The sequence below is a fragment of the Schistocerca gregaria genome, unplaced genomic scaffold (genome assembly GCF_023897955.1).
Source record: "Schistocerca gregaria isolate iqSchGreg1 unplaced genomic scaffold, iqSchGreg1.2 ptg000394l, whole genome shotgun sequence".
NCBI classification, from domain to species: domain Eukaryota; kingdom Metazoa; phylum Arthropoda; class Insecta; order Orthoptera; family Acrididae; genus Schistocerca; species Schistocerca gregaria.
This window is the reverse complement of record NW_026061833.1, coordinates 2,453,021-2,469,684: the sequence shown is the minus strand read 5'-3', so window position 1 is coordinate 2,469,684 and position 16,664 is coordinate 2,453,021.

Genomic DNA, 16,664 nt, shown 5'->3' with positions numbered 1-16,664 from the left:
GATTCCCGAAACTTTACTCGTAGGACAACGATCATGTGGTGACCAAGGCATGCTCGGAGATAAATCTGCTGGAAGACGATGTTCTGAAAACCATCGCAGTATGTGTGTTCCATCGTAATTGAGAGTATGGGAGGAATAATATTAACTGCCAATCTTGCGTCGGATATGTAAACTAGACTGACAAAACGCGACCATCCGGTGACCGAGGCACCAATAGACCCTTGTAGATAGTTACGCTGGACATCGATCTATTGAATCGCGACACTATTTGTGTGTTCCATAGTTAATACCAGGATGTGACGGTAAGAAGTAACTGTGAGTTATGAGAGGGAGAAAACAAACTTGACTGCCAAAGAGTACGTCCATCTGGTATGAGGCATCGTTAGACCCTCGGAGATAAGTCGGCTAGTGACCAATGTATTAAATCGCGACGCGATTTCTGTGTTGCATCGGCATTAGGATGGTGGGAATGTCGCAATTAACTGTCAAATTTGCGTCGGATTCCCGAAACTTTACTCGTAGGACAACGATCATGTGGTGACCCAGGCAGTAATAGATGCTTGGAGATAAATCTGCTGGAAGACGATGTTTTGAAAACCAACGCAGTAAGTGTGTTCCATCGTCATTGAGATGATGATAGAACATAAATTAACTGTCAGTTTTGCGTCGGATTTGTAAACTAGATGACAAAACGCGACCATCCGGTGACCGAGGCACCAATAGACCCTTGTAGATAGTTACGCTGGACATCGGTGTATAGAATACGACGTTATTTGTGTGTTCCATCGTCAATACCAGGATCTGACGGTAAGAATTAGCTGTGAGTTTTGAGTCGGAGACAAGAAACTTGACAGCCAAATTGTACATCCATCTAGTATGAGGCAGCGTTGGACCTTCGGAGATAAGTCGGCTAGTGACCAATGTATTGAACCGCGACGCAATTTCTGTGTTGCATCGTCATTAGGATGGTGGGAATGTCTCGTTTAACTGTCAAATTTGCGTCGGATTCCCGAAACTTTACTCGTAGGACAACGTTCATGTGGTGACCCAGGCAGTAATAAATGCTTGGAGATAAATCTGCTGGTAGACGATGTACAGAAAACCATCGCAGTATGTGTTCTATCGTCATTGACAGGATGAGAGAAAATAAAATTAACTGTCAGTTTTGCGTCGGATTTGAAAACTAGATGACAAAACGCGACCATCCGGTGACCGAGGCACCAATAGACCCTTGTAGATAGTTACGCTGGACAACGATCTATTTAATCGCGGCGCTATTTGTGTGTTCCATCGTCTATACCAGGATCTGACGGTAAGAATTAACTGTGAGTTATGAGGGAGAAAACAAACTTGACTGCCAAAGAGTCGTCCATCTGGTATGAGGCAGCGATAGACCCTCGGAGATAAGTCGGCTAGTGACCAATGTATTTAATCGCGACGCAATATCTGTGTTGCAACGTCGTTAGGATGGTGGGAATGTCGCAATTAATTATCAAATTTGCGTCGGATTTGAAAACTAGACTGACAAAGAGAGAACATCCGGTGACCGAGGCACCAATAGACCCTTGTAGATAGTTACGCTAGACATCGATGTACTGAATCGCGACGCTATTTGTGTGTTCCATGGTCGATACCAGGATCTGACGGTAAGAATTAACTGTGAGTTACGAGTCGGAGACAAGAAACTTGAAAGGCAAATTGTACATCCATCAGGTATGAGGCAGCGTTAGACCCTCGGAGTAAGTCGGCTAGTGACCAATGTATTGATTCGCGACGCGATTTCTGTGTTGCATCGGCATTAGGATGGTGGGATAGTCGCAATTAACTCTCAAATTTGCGTTGGATCCCCGAAACTTTACTCGTAGGACAACGATCATGTGGTGACCCAGGCAGTAATAGATGCTTGGAGATAAATCTGCTGGAAGACGATGTTCTGGAAACCATCGCAGAATGTGTGTTCCATCGTAATAGAGAGTATGAGAGGAATACAATTAACTGTCAGTTTTCCGTCGGATTTGAAAACTAGACTGACAAAGCGCGACCATCCGGTGACCGAAGCACAAATAGACTCATCTAGATAGTTACGCTAGACATCAATGTACTGAATCGAGACGCTATTTGTGTGTTCCGTCGTCCATACCAGGATCTGACGGTGAGAATTAGCTGAGAGTTTTGAGTCGGAGACAAGAAACTTGACAGCCAAATTGTACATCCATCTGGTATGAAGCAGCGTTAGACCCTCGGAGATAAGTCGGCTAGTGACCAATGTATTGAATCGCGACGCAATTTCTGTGTTGCATCGTCATTAGGATGGTGCGAATGTCGCAATTAACTGTCAAATTTGCGTCGGATTCCCGAAACTTTACTCGTAGGACAACGATCATGTGGTGACCAATGCATGCTCGGAGATAAATCTGCTGGAAGACGATGTTCTGAAAACCATCGCAGTATGTGTGTTCCATCGTAATTGAGAGTATGGGAGGAATAATATTAACTGCCAATCTTGCGTCGGATATGTAAACTAGACTGACAAAACGCGACCATCCGGTGACCGAGGCACCAATAGACCCTTGTAGATAGTTACGCTGGACATCGATCTATTGAATCGCGACGCTATTTGTGTGTTCCATAGTTAATACCAGGAAGTGACGGTAAGAAGTAACTGTGAGTTATGAGAGGGAGAAAACAAACTTGACTGCCAAAGAGTACGTCCATCTGGTATGAGGCAGCGATAGACCCTCGGTGATAAGTCGGCTAGTGACCAATTTCTGTGTTGCATCGTCATTAGTCTGGTGGGAATGTCGCAATTAACTGTTAAATTTGCGTCGAATTTGAAAACTAGACTGACAAAGAGCGAACATCCGGTGACCGAGGCACCAATAGACCCTTGTTGATAGTTACGCTAGACATCGATGTACTGAATCGCGACGCTATTTGTGTGTTCCATCGTCAATACCAGGATCTGACGGTAAGAATTAGCTGTGAGTTCTGAGTCGGAGACAAGAAACTTGACAGCTAAACTGTACATCCATCTGGTATGAGGCAGCGTTAGACCTTCGGAGATAAGTCGGCAAGTGACCAATGTATTGAATCGTGACGTAATTTCTGTGTTGCATCGTCATTAGGATGGTGGGAATGTCGCAATTAACTGTCAAATTTGCGTCGGATTCCCGAAACTTTACTCGCAGGAGAACGCTCATGTGGTGACCCAGGCATGCTTGGAGATAAATCTGCTGGAAGACGATGTTCTGATAACCATCGCAGTATGTGTGTTCCATCGTAATTGAGAGTATGGGAGGAATAAAATTATCTGCCAGTTTTGCATCGGATTTGTAAACTAGACTGACAAAACGCGACCATCCGGTGACCGAGGCACCAATAGACCCTTCTAGATAGTTACGCTGGACATCGGTGTATAGAATCGCGACGCTATTTGTGTGTTCCATCGTCAATACCAGGATCTGACGGTAAGAATTATCTGTGAGTTATGAGGGGGAGAAAACAAACTTGACTGCCAAAGAGTACGTCCATCTGGTATGAGGCATCGTTAGACCCTCGGAGATAAGTCGGCTAGTGACCAATGTATTAAATCGCGACGCGATTTCTGTGTTGCATCGGCATTAGGATGGTGGGAATGTCGCAATTAACTGTCAAATTTGCGTCGGATTCCCGAAACTTTACTCGTAGGACAACGATCATGTGGTGACCCAGGCAGTAATAGATGCTTGGAGATAAATCTGCTGGAAGACGATGTTTTGAAAACCAACGCAGTAAGTGTGTTCCATCGTCATTGAGATGATGAGAGAACATAAATTAACTGTCAGTTTTGCGTCGGATTTGTAAACTAGATGACAAAACGCGACCATCCGGTGACCGAGGCACCAATAGACCCCATGTAGAGAGTTACGCTGGACATCGATCCATTGAATCACGACGCTATTTGTGTGTTCCATCGTCAATACCAGGATCTGACGGTAAGAATTAACTGTGAGTTATGAGAGGGACAAAACAAACTTGACTGCCAAAGAGTACGTCCATCTGGTAAGAGGCAACGATAGACCCTCGGATATAAGTCGGCTAGTGACCACTGTATAGAATCGCGACGCAATTTCTGTGTTGCAACGTCGTTAGGATGGTGGGAATGTCGCGATTAACTGTCAAACTTGCGTCGGATTCCCGTAACTTTACTCGCAGGAGAACGATCATGTGGTGACCCAGGCTTGCTTGGAGATAAATCTGCTGGAAGACGATGTTCTGAAAACAATCGCAGTATGTGTGTTCCATCGTAATTGAGAGTATGGGAGGAATAAAATTATCTGCCAGTTTTGCGTCGGATTTGTAAACTAGACTGACAAAACGCGACCATCCGGTGACCGAGGCACCAATAGACCCTTGTAGATAGTTACGCTGGACATCGGTGTATAGAATCGCGACGGTATTTGTGTGTTCCATCGTCAATACCAGGATCTGACGGTAAGAATTAGCTGTGAGTTTTGAGTCGGAGACAAGAAACTTGACAGCCAAATTGTACATCCATCTAGTTGAGGCAGCGTTAGACCCTCGGAGATAAGTCGGCTAGTGACCAATGTATTGAACCGCGACGCAATTTCTGTGTTGCATCGTCATTAGGATGGTGGGAATGTCTCGTTTAACTGTCAAATTTGCGTCGGATTCCCGAAACTTTACTCGCAGTTGAACGATCATGTGGTGACCCAGGCATGCTCTGAGATAAATCTGCTGGAAGACGATGTTCTGAAAACCATCGAAGTATGTGTGTTCCATCGTAATTGAGAGTATGGGAGGAATAAAATTAACGGCCAGTTTTGAGTCGGATTTGTAAACTAGACTGACAAAACGCGACCATCCGGTGACCCTTGTGGATGGTTACGCTGGACATCGGTGTATAGAATCGCGACGGTATTTGTGTGTTCTTTCGTCAATACCAGGATCTGACGGTAAGAATTAACTGTGATTTATGAGAGGGAGAAAACAAACTTGACTGCCAAAGAGTACGTCCATCTGGTATGAGGCATCGTTAGACAATCGGAGATATGTCGGCTAGTGACCAATGTATTAAATCGCGACGCGATTTCTGTGTTTCATCGGCATTAGGATGGTGGGAATGTCGCAATTAACTGTCAAATTTGCGTCGGATTCCCGAAACTTTACTCGTAGGACAACGATCATGTGGTGACCCAGGCAGTAATAGATGCTTGGAGATAAATCTGCTGGTAGATGATGTTCTGAAAACCATCGCAGTATGTGTGTTCCATCGTCATTGAGATGATGAGAAAACATAAATTAACTGTCAGTTTTGCGTCGGATTTGTAAACTAGACTGACAAAACGCGACCATCCGGTGACCGAGGCACCAATAGACCCTTGTAAATAGTTACGCTAGACATCGATGTATTGAATCGCCACACTATTTGTGTCTTCCATGTTCGATACCATGATATGCCGGTAAGAATTAACTGTGAGTTTTGAGTCGGAGACAAGAAACTTGACAGCCAAATTGTACATCCATCTGGTATGAGGCAGCGTTAGACCCTCGGATATAAGTGGGCTAGCGACCAATGTATTGAATCGCGACGCGATTTCTGTGTTGCATCGGCATTAGGATGGTAGGAATGTCGCAATTAACTGTCAAATTTGCGTCGGATTCCCGAAACTTTACTCGTAGGATAACGATCATGTGGTGACCCAGGCAGTAATAGATGCTTGGAGATAAATCTGCTGGTACACGATGTTCTGAAAACCATCGCAGTAAGTCTGTTCCATCGTAATTGAGAGTATGGGAGGAATAACATTAACTGCCAGTGTTGCGTCGGATTTGCAAACTAGACTGACAAAACGCGACCATCCGGTGACCGAGGCAAAAATAGACCAATCTAGATAATTACGCTGGACATCGATGTATAGAATCGCGACGCTACTTGTGTGTTCCATCGTCAATACCAGGATCTGACGGTAAGAATTAACTGTGAGTTATGAGAGGGAGAAAACAAACTTGACTGCCAAAGAGTACGTCCATCTGGTATGAGGCAGCGATAGACCCTCGGTGATAAGTCGGCTAGTGACCAATTTCTGTGTTGCATCGTCATTAGTCTGGTGGGAATGTCGCAATTAACTGTCCAATTTGAGTCGGATTTGAAAACTAGAATGACAAAGCGCGACCATCCGGAACCGAGGCACCAATAGACCCTTGTAAACAGTTACGCTAGACATCGATGTATTGAATCGCGACGCTATTTGTGTCTTCCATGGTCGATACCAGGATATGCCGGTAAGAATTAACTGTGAGTTATGAGAGGGAAAAAACAAACTTGACTGCCAAAGAGTACATCCATCTGGTATGAGGCAACGGTAGACCCTCGGAGATAAGTCGGCTAGTGACCAATATACTTAATCGCGACGCAATTTCTGTGTTGCATCGTCATTAGGATGGTGGGAATGTCGCAATTAACTGTCAAATTTGCGTCGGATTCCCGAAACTTTACTCGCAGGAGAACGTTCATGTCGTGACCCAGGCATGCTTGGAGATAAATCTGCTGGAAGACGATGTTCTGATAACCATCGCTGTACGTGTGTTCCATCGTAATTGAGAGTATGGGAGGAATAAAATTATCTGCCAGTTTTGCGTCGGATTTGAAAACTAGACTGACAAAGCGCGAACATCCGGTGACCGAGGCACCAATAGACCCTTCTAGATAGTTACGCTATACATCGATCTATTGAATCGCGACGCCATTTGTGTGTTCCATTGTCAATACCAAGATCTGACAATAAGAATTAACTGTGAGTTATGAGAGGGAGAAAACAAACTTTACTGCCAAAGAGTACGTCCATCTGGTATGAGGCAGCGATAGACCCTCGGAGATAAGTCGGCTAGTGACCAATGTATTGAATCGCGACGCAATTTCTGTGATGCAACGTCGTTAGGATGGTGGGAATGTCGCAATTAACTGTCAAATTTGCGTCGGATTTGAAAACAAGACTGACCAAGAGCGAACATCCGGTGACCGAGGCACCAATAGACCCTTATAGATAGTTAAGCTACACATCAATGTACATAATCACGACGCTATTTGTGTGTTCAGTCGTCCATACCAGGATCTGACGGTGAGAATTAGCTGAGAGTTTTGAGTCGGAGACAAGAAACTTGACAGCCAAATTATACATCCATCTGGTATGAAGCAGCGTTAGACCCTCGGAGATAAGTCGGCTAGTGACCAATGTATTGAATCGCGACGCAATTTCTGTGTTGCATCGTCATTTGGATGGTGCGAATGTCGCAATTAACTGTCAAATTTGCGTCGGATTCCCGAAACTTTACTCGTAGGACAACGTTCATGTGGTGACCCAGGCAGTAATAGATGCTTGGAGATAAATCTGCTGGTAGACGATGTACTGAAAACCATCGCAGTATGTGTTCTATCGTCATTGAGAGGATGAGAGAAAATTAACTGTCAGTTTTGCGTCGGATTTGAAAACTAGATGACAAAACGCGACCATCCGGTGATCGAGGCACCAATAGATCCTTGTAGATAGTTACGCTGGACATCGATCTATTTAATCGCGGCGCTATTTGTGTGTTCCATCGTCAATACCAGGATCTGACGGTAAGAATTAACTGTGAGTTATGAGGGAGAAAACAAACTTGACTGCCAAAGAGTACGTCCATCTGGTATGAGGCAGCGATAGACCCTCGGAGATAAGTCGGCTAGTGACCAATGTATTGAATAGCGACGCAATTTCTGTGATGCAACGTCGTTAGGATGGTGGGAATGTCGCAATTAACTGTCAAATTTGCGTCGGATTTGAAAACAAGACTGACCAAGAGCGAACATCCGGTGACCGAGGCACCAATAGACCCTTATAGATAGTTACGCTACACATCAATGTACATAATCACGACGCTATTTGTGTGTTCCGTCGTCCATACCAGGATCTGACGGTGAGAATTAGCTGAGAGTTTTGAGTCGGAGACAAGAAACTTGACAGCCAAATTATACATCCATCTGGTATGAAGCAGCGTTAGACCCTCGGAGATAAGTCGGCTAGTGACCTATGTATTGAATCGCGACGCAATTTCTGTGTTGCATCGTCATTTGGATGGTGCGAATGTCGCAATTAACTGTCAAATTTGCGTCGGATTCCCGAAACTTTACTCGTAGGACAACGTTCATGTGGTGACCCAGGCAGTAATAGATGCTTGGAGATAAATCTGCTGGTAGACGATGTACTGAAAACCATCGCAGTATGTGTTCTATCGTCATTGAGAGGATGAGAGAAAATTAACTGTCAGTTTTGCGTCGGATTTGAAAACTAGATGACAAAACGCGACCATCCGGTGATCGAGGCACCAATTGACCCTTGTAGATAGTTACGCTGGACATCGATCTATTGAATCGCGACGCGATTTCTGTGTTGCATCGGCATTAGGATGGTAGGAATGTCGCAATTAACTGTCAAATTTGCGTCGGATTCCCGAAACTTTACTCGTAGGATAACGATAATGTGGTGACCCAGGCAGTAATAGATGCTTGGAGATAAATCTGCTGGTACACGATGTTCTGAAAACCATCGCAGTAAGTCTGTTCCATCGTAATTGAGAGTATGGGAGGAATAACATTAACTGCCAGTGTTGCGTCGGATTTGCAAACTAGACTGCAAAACGCGACCATCCGGTGACCGAGGCAAAAATAGACCAATCTAGATAATTACGCTGGACATCGATGTATAGAATCGCGACGCTACTTGTGTGTTCCATCGTCAATACCAGGATCTGACGGTAAGAATTAACTGTGAGTTATGAGAGGGAGAAAACAAACTTGACTGCCAAAGAGTACGTCCATCTGGTATGAGGCAGCGATAGACCCTCGGTGATAAGTCGGCTAGTGACCAATATCTGTGTTGCATCGTCATTAGTCTGGTGGGAATGTCGCAATTAACTGTCAAATTTGAGTCGGATTTGAAAACTAGAATGTCAAAGCGCGACCATCCGGAACCGAGGCACCAATAGACCCTTGTAAACAGTTACGCTAGACATCGATGTATTGAATCGCGACGCTATTTGTGTCTTCCATGGTCGATACCAGGATATGCCAGTAAGAATTAACTGTGAGTTATGAGAGGGAAAAAACAAACTTGACTGCCAAAGAGTACGTCCATCTGGTATGAGGCAACGGTAGACCCTCGGAGATAAGTCGGCTAGTGACCAATATACTTAATCGCGACGCTATTTCTGTGTTGCATCGTCATTAGGATGGTGGGAATGTCGCAATTAACTGTCAAATTTGCGTCGGATTCCCGAAACTTTACTCGCAGGAGAACGTTCATGTCGTGACCCAGGCATGCTTGGAAATAAATCTGCTGGAAGACGATGTTCTGATAACCATCGCTGTATGTGTGTTCCATCGTAATTGAGAGTATGGGAGGAATAAAATTATCTGCCAGTTTTGCGTCGGATTTGAAAACTAGACTGACAAAGCGCGAACATCCGGTGACCGAGGCACCAATAGAACCTTCTAGATAGTTACGCTATACATCGATCTATTGAATCGCGACGCCATTTGTGTGTTCCATTGTCAATACCAAGATCTGACAATAAGAATTAACTGTGAGTTATGAGAGGGAGAAAACAAACTTTACTGACAAAGAGTACGTCCATCTGGTATGAGGCAGCGATAGACCCTCGGAGATAAGTCGGCTAGTGACCAATGTATTGAATCGCGACGCAATTTCTGTGATGCAACGTCGTTAGGATGGTGGGAATGTCGCAATTAACTGTCAAATTTGCGTCGGATTTGAAAACAAGACTGACCAAGAGCGAACATCCGGTGACCGAGGCACCAATAGACCCTTATAGATAGTTAAGCTACACATCAATGTACATAATCACGACGCTATTTGTGTGTTCAGTCGTCCATACCAGGATCTGACGGTGAAAATTAGCTGAGAGTTTTGAGTCGGAGACAAGAAACTTGACAGCCAAATTATACATCCATCTGGTATGAAGCAGCGTTAGACCCTCGGAGATAAGTCGGCTAGTGACCAATGTATTGAATCGCGACGCAATTTCTGTGTTGCATCGTCATTTGGATGGTGCGAATGTCGCAATTAACTGTCAAATTTGCGTCGGATTCCCGAAACTTTACTCGTAGGACAACGTTCATGTGGTGACCCAGGCAGTAATAGATGCTTGGAGATAAATCTGCTGGTAGACGATGTACTGAAAACCATCGCAGTATGTGTTCTATCGTCATTGAGAGGATGAGAGAAAATTAACTGTCAGTTTTGCGTCGGATTTGAAAACTAGATGACAAAACGCGACCATCCGGTGATCGAGGCACCAATTGACCCTTGTAGATAGTTACGCTGGACATCGATCTATTGAATCGCGACGCTATTTGTGTGTTCCATCGTCAATACCAGGATCTGACGGTAAGAATTAACTGTGAGTTATGAGAGGGAGAAAACAAACTTGACTGCCAAAGAGTACGTCCATCTCGTATGAGGCAGCGATAGACCCTCGGAGATAAGTCGGCTAGTGACCAATGTATTTAATCGCGACGCAATTTCTGTGTTGCAACGTCGTTAGGATGGTGGGAATGTCGCAATTAATTGTCAAATTTGCGTCGGATTTGAAAACTAGACTGACAAAGAGAGAACATCCGGTGACCGAGGCACCAATAGACCCTTGTAGATAGTTACGCTAGACATCGATGTACTGAATCGCGACGCTATTTGTGTGTTCCATGGTCGATACCAGGATCTGACGGTAAGAATTAACTGTGAGTTACGAGTCGGAGACAAGAAACTTGACAGCCAAATTGTACATCCATCTGGTATGAGGCAGCGTTAGACCCTCGGAGTAAGTCGGCTAGTGACCAATGTATTGAATCGCTACGCGATTTCTGAGTTGCATCGGCATTAGGATGGTGGGATAGTCGCAATTAACTCTCAAATTTGCGTTGGATCCCCGAAACTTTACTCGTAGGACAACGATCATGTGGTGACCCAGGCAGTAATAGATGCTTGGAGATAAATCTGCTGGAAGACGATGTTCTGGAAACCATCGCAGAATGTGTGTTCCATCGTAATAGAGAGTATGAGAGGAATACAATTAACTGTCAGTTTTGCTTCGGATTTGAAAACTAGACTGACAAAGCACGACCATCCGGTGACCGAAGCACAAATAGACTCATCTAGATAGTTACGCTAGACATCAATGTACTGAATCGAGACGCTATTTGTGTGTTCCGTCGTCCATACCAGGATCTGACGGTGACAATTAGCTGAGAGTTTTGAGTCGGAGACAAGAAACTTGACAGCTAAATTGTACATCCATCTGTTATGAAGCAGCGTTAGACCCTCGGAGATAAGTCGGCTAGTGACCAATGTATTTAATCGCGACGCAATTTCTGTGTTGCAACGTCGTTAGGATGGTGGGAATGTCGCAATTAATTATCAAATTTGCGTCGGATTTGAAAACTAGACTGACAAAGAGAGAACATCCGGTGACCGAGGCACCAATAGACCCTTGTAGATAGTTACGCTAGACATCGATGTACTGAATCGCGACGCTATTTGTGTGTTCCATGGTCGATACCAGGATCTGACGGTAAGAAATAACTGTGAGTTACAAGTCGGAGACAAGAAACTTGACAGCCAAATTGTACATCCATCTGGTATGAGGCAGCGTTAGACCCTCGGAGTAAGTCGGCTAGTGACCAATGTATTGATTCGCGACGCGATTTCTGTGTTGCATCGGCATTAGGATGGTGGGATAGTCGCAATTAACTCTCAAATTTGCGTTGGATCCCCGAAACTTTACTCGTAGGACAACGATCATGTGGTGACCCAGGCAGTAATAGATGCTTGGAGATAAATCTGCTGGAAGACGATGTTCTGGAAACCATCGCAGAATGTGTGTTCCATCGTAATAGAGAGTATGAGAGGAATACAATTAACTGTCAGTTTTGCGTCGGATTTGAAAACTAGACTGACAAAGCGCGACCATCCGCTGACCGAAGCACAAATAGACTCATCTAGATAGTTACGCTAGACATCAATGTACTGAATCGAGACGCTATTTGTGTGTTCCGTCGTCGATACCAGGATCTGACGGTGAGAATTAGCTGAGAGTTTTGAGTCGGAGACAAGAAACTTGACAGCCAAATTGTACATCCATCTGGTATGAAGCAGCGTTAGACCCTCGGAGATAAGTCGGATAGTGACCAATGTATTGAATCGCGACGCAATTTCTGTGTTGCATCGTCATTAGGATGGTGCGAATGTCGCAATTAACTGTCAAATTTGCGTCGGATTCCCGAAACTTTACTCGTAGGACAACGATCATGTGGTGACCAAGGCATGCTCGGAGATAAATCTGATGGAAGACGATGTTCTGAAAACCATCGCAGTATGTGTGTTCCATCGTAATTGAGAGTATGGGAGGAATAATATTAACTGCCAATCTTGCGTCGGATATGTAAACTAGACTGACAAAACGCGACCATCCGGTGACCGAGGCACCAATAGACCCTTGTAGATAGTTACGCTATACATCGATCTATTGAATTGCGACGCCGTTTTTGTGTGTTCCATCGTCAATACCAGGATCTGACGGTAAGAATTAACTGTGAGTTATGAGAGGGAGAAAACAAACTTGACTGCCAAAGAGTACGTCCATCTGGTATGAGGCAGCGATAGACCCTCGGAGATAAGTCGGCTAGTGACCAATGTATTTAATCGCGACGTAATTTCTGTGTTGCAACGTCGTTAGGATGGTGGGAATGTCGCAATTAATTGTCAAATTTGCGTCGGATTTGAAAACTAGACTGACAAAGAGAGAACATCCGGTGACCGAGGCACCAATAGACCCTTGTAGATAGTTACGCTAGACATCGATGTACTGAATCGCGACGCTATTTGTGTGTTCCATGGTCGATACCAGGATCTGACGGTAATAATTAGCTGTGAGTTATGAGTCGGAGACAAGAAACTTGACAGCCAAATTGTACATCCATCTGGTATGAGGCAGCGTTAGACCCTCGGAGATAAGTCGGCTAGTGACCAATGTATTGCATCGCGACGCAATTTCTGTGTTGCATCGTCATTAGGATGGTGGGAATGTCGCAATTAACTGTCAAATTTGCGTCGGATTCCCGAAACTTTACTCGTAGGACAACGATCATGTGGAGACCAAGGCATGCTCGGAGATAAATCTGCTGGAAGACGATGTTCTGAAAACCATCGCAGGATGGGTGTTCCATCGTAATTGAGAGTATGGGAGGAATAATTTTAACTGCCAATCTTGCGTCGGATATGTAAACTAGACCGACAAAACGCGACAATCCGGTGACCGAGGCACCAATAGACCCTTGTAGATAGTTACGCTATACATCGATCTATTGAATCGCGACGACATTTGTGTGTTCCATCGTCAATACCAAGATCTGACAATAAGAATTAACTGTGAGTTATGAGAGGGAGAAAACAAACTTGACTGCCAAAGAGTACGTCCATCTGGTATGAGGCAGCGATAGACCCTCGGAGATAAGTCGGCTAGTGACCAATGTATTCAATCGCGACGCAATTTCTGTGATGCAACGTCGTTAGGATGGTGGGAATGTCGCAATTAACTGTCAAATTTGCGTCGGATTTGAAAACAAGACTGACCAAGAGCGAACATCCGGTTACGCTACACATCAATGTACTGAATCACGACGCTATTTGTGTGTTCCGTCGTCCATACCAGGATCTGACGGTGAGAATTAGCTGAGAGTTTTGAGTCGGAGACAAGAAACTTGACAGCCAAATTATACATCCAACTGGTATGAAGCAGCGTTAGACCCACGGAGATTAGTCGGCTAGTGACCAATGTATTGAATCGCGACGCAATTTCTGTGTTGCATCGTCATTAGGATGGTGGGAATGTCTCAATTATCTGTCAAATTTGCGTCGGATTCCCGAAACATTACTCGTAGGACAACGTTCATGTGGTGACCCAGGCAGTAATAGATGCTTGGAGATAAATCTGCTGGTAGACGATGTACTGAAAACCATCGCAGTATGTGTTCTATCGTCATTGAGAGGATGAGAGAAAATAAAATTAACTGTCAGTTTTGCGTCGGATTTGAAAACTAGATGACAAAACGCGACCATCCGGTGACCGAGGCACCAATAGACCCTTGTAGATAGTTACGCTGGACATCGATCTATTGAATCGCGACGCTATTTGTGTGTTCCATCGTCAATACCAGGATCTGACGGTAAGAATTAACTGTGAGTTATGAGAGGGAGAAAACAAACTTGACTGCCAAAGAGTACGTCCATCTGGTATGAGGCAGCGATAGACCCTCGGATATAAGTCGGCTAGTGACCAATGTATTTAATCGCGACGCAATTTCTGTGTTGCAACGTCGTTAGGATGGTGGGAATGTCGCAATTAATTGTCAAATTTGCGTCGGATTTGAAAACTAGACTGACAAAGAGAGAACATCCGGTGACCGAGGCACCAATAGACCCTTGTAGATAGTTACGCTAGACATCGCTGTACTGAATCGCGACGCTATTTGTGTGTTCCGTGGTCGATACCAGGATCTGACGGTAAGAATTAACGGTGAGTTATGAGTCGGAGACAAGAAACTTGACAGCCAAATTGTACATCCATCTGGTATGAGGCAGCGTTAGACCCTCTTAGATAAGTCGGCTAGTGACCAATGTATTGAATCGCGACGCAATTTCTGTGTTGCATCGTCATTAGGATGGTGCGAATGTCGCAATTAACTGTCAAATTTGCGTCGGATTCCCGAAACTTTACTCGTAGGACAACGATCATGTGGTGACCAAGGCATGCTCGCAGATAAATCTGCTGGAAGACGATGTTCTGAAAACCATCGCAGTATGTGTGTTCCATCGTAATTGAGAGTATGGGAGGAATAATATTAACTGCCAATCTTGCGTCGGATATTTAAACTAGACTGACAAAACGCGACCATCCGGTGACCGAGGCACCAATAGACCCTTGTAGATAGTTACGCTATACATCGATCTATTGAATCGCGACGCCATTTGTGTGTTCCAACGTCAATACCAAGATCTGACAATAAGAATTAACTGTGAGTTATGAGAGGGAGAAAACAAACTTGACTGCCAAAGAGTACGTCCATCTGGTATGAGGCAGCGATAGACCCTCGGAGATAAGTCGGCTAGTGACCAATGTATTTAATCGCGACGCAATTTCTGTGATGCAACGTCGTTAGGATGGTGGGAATGCCGCAATTAACTGTCAAATTTGCGTCGGATTTAAAAACAAGACTGACAAAGAGCGAACATCGGGTGACCGAGGCACCAATAGACCCTTATAGATAGTTACGCTAGACATCAATGTACTGAATCGCGACGCTATTTGTGTGTTCCGTCGTCCATACCAGGATCTGACGGTGAGAATTAGCTGAGAGTTTTGAGTCGGAGACAAGAAACTTGACAGCCAAATTGTACATCCATCTGGTATGAAGCAGCGTTAGACACTCGGAGATAAGTCGGCTAGTGAGCAATGTATTGAATCGCGACGCAATTTCTGTGTTGCATCGTCATTAGGATGGTGGGAATGTCGCAATTAACTGTGAAATTTGCGTCGGATTCCTGAAACTTTACTCGTAGGACAACGTTCATGTGGTGACCCAGGCAGTAATAGATGCTTGGAGATAAATCTGCTGGTAGACGATGTACTGAAAACCATCGCAGTATGTGTTCTATCGTCATTGAGAGGATGAGAGAAAATAAAATTAACTGTCAGTTTTGCGTTGGATTTGAAAACTAGATGACAAAACGCGACCATCCGGTGACCGAGGCACCAATAGACCCTTGTAGATAGTTACGCTGGACATCGATCTATTGAATCGCGACGCTATTTGTGTGTTCCATCGTCAATACCAGGATCTGACGGTAAGAATTAACTGTGAGTTATGAGAGGGAGAAAACAAACTTGACTGCCAAAGAGTACGTCCATCTGGTATGAGGCAGCGATAGACCCTCGGAGATAAGTCGGCTAGTGACCAATGTAATTAATCGCGACGCAATTTCTGTGTTGCAACGTCGTTAGGATGGTGGGAATGTCGCAATTAATTGTCAAATTTGCGTCGGATTTGAAAACTAGACTGACAAAGAGAGAACATCCGGTGACCGAGGCACCAATAGACCCTTGTAGATAGTTATGCTAGACATCGATGTACTGAATCGCAACGCTATTTGTGTGTTCCATGGTCGATACCAGGATCTGACGGTAAGAATTAACTGTGAGTTATGAGTCGGAGACAAGAAACTTGACAGCCAAATTGTACATCCATCTGGTATGAGGCAGCGTTAGACCCTCGGAGATAAGTCGGCTAGTGACCAATGTATTGAATCGCGACGCGATTTCTGTGTTGCATCGTCATTAGGATGGTGGGATAGTCGCAATTAACTCTCAAATTTGCGTCGGATCCAAAAAACTTTACTCGTAGGACAACGATCATGTGGTGACCCAGGCAGTAATAGATGTTTGGAGATAAATCTGCTGGAAGACGATGTTCTGGAAACCATCGCAGTATGTGTTCTATCGTCATTGACAGGATGAGAGAAAATAAAATTAACTGTCAGTTTTGCGTCGGATTT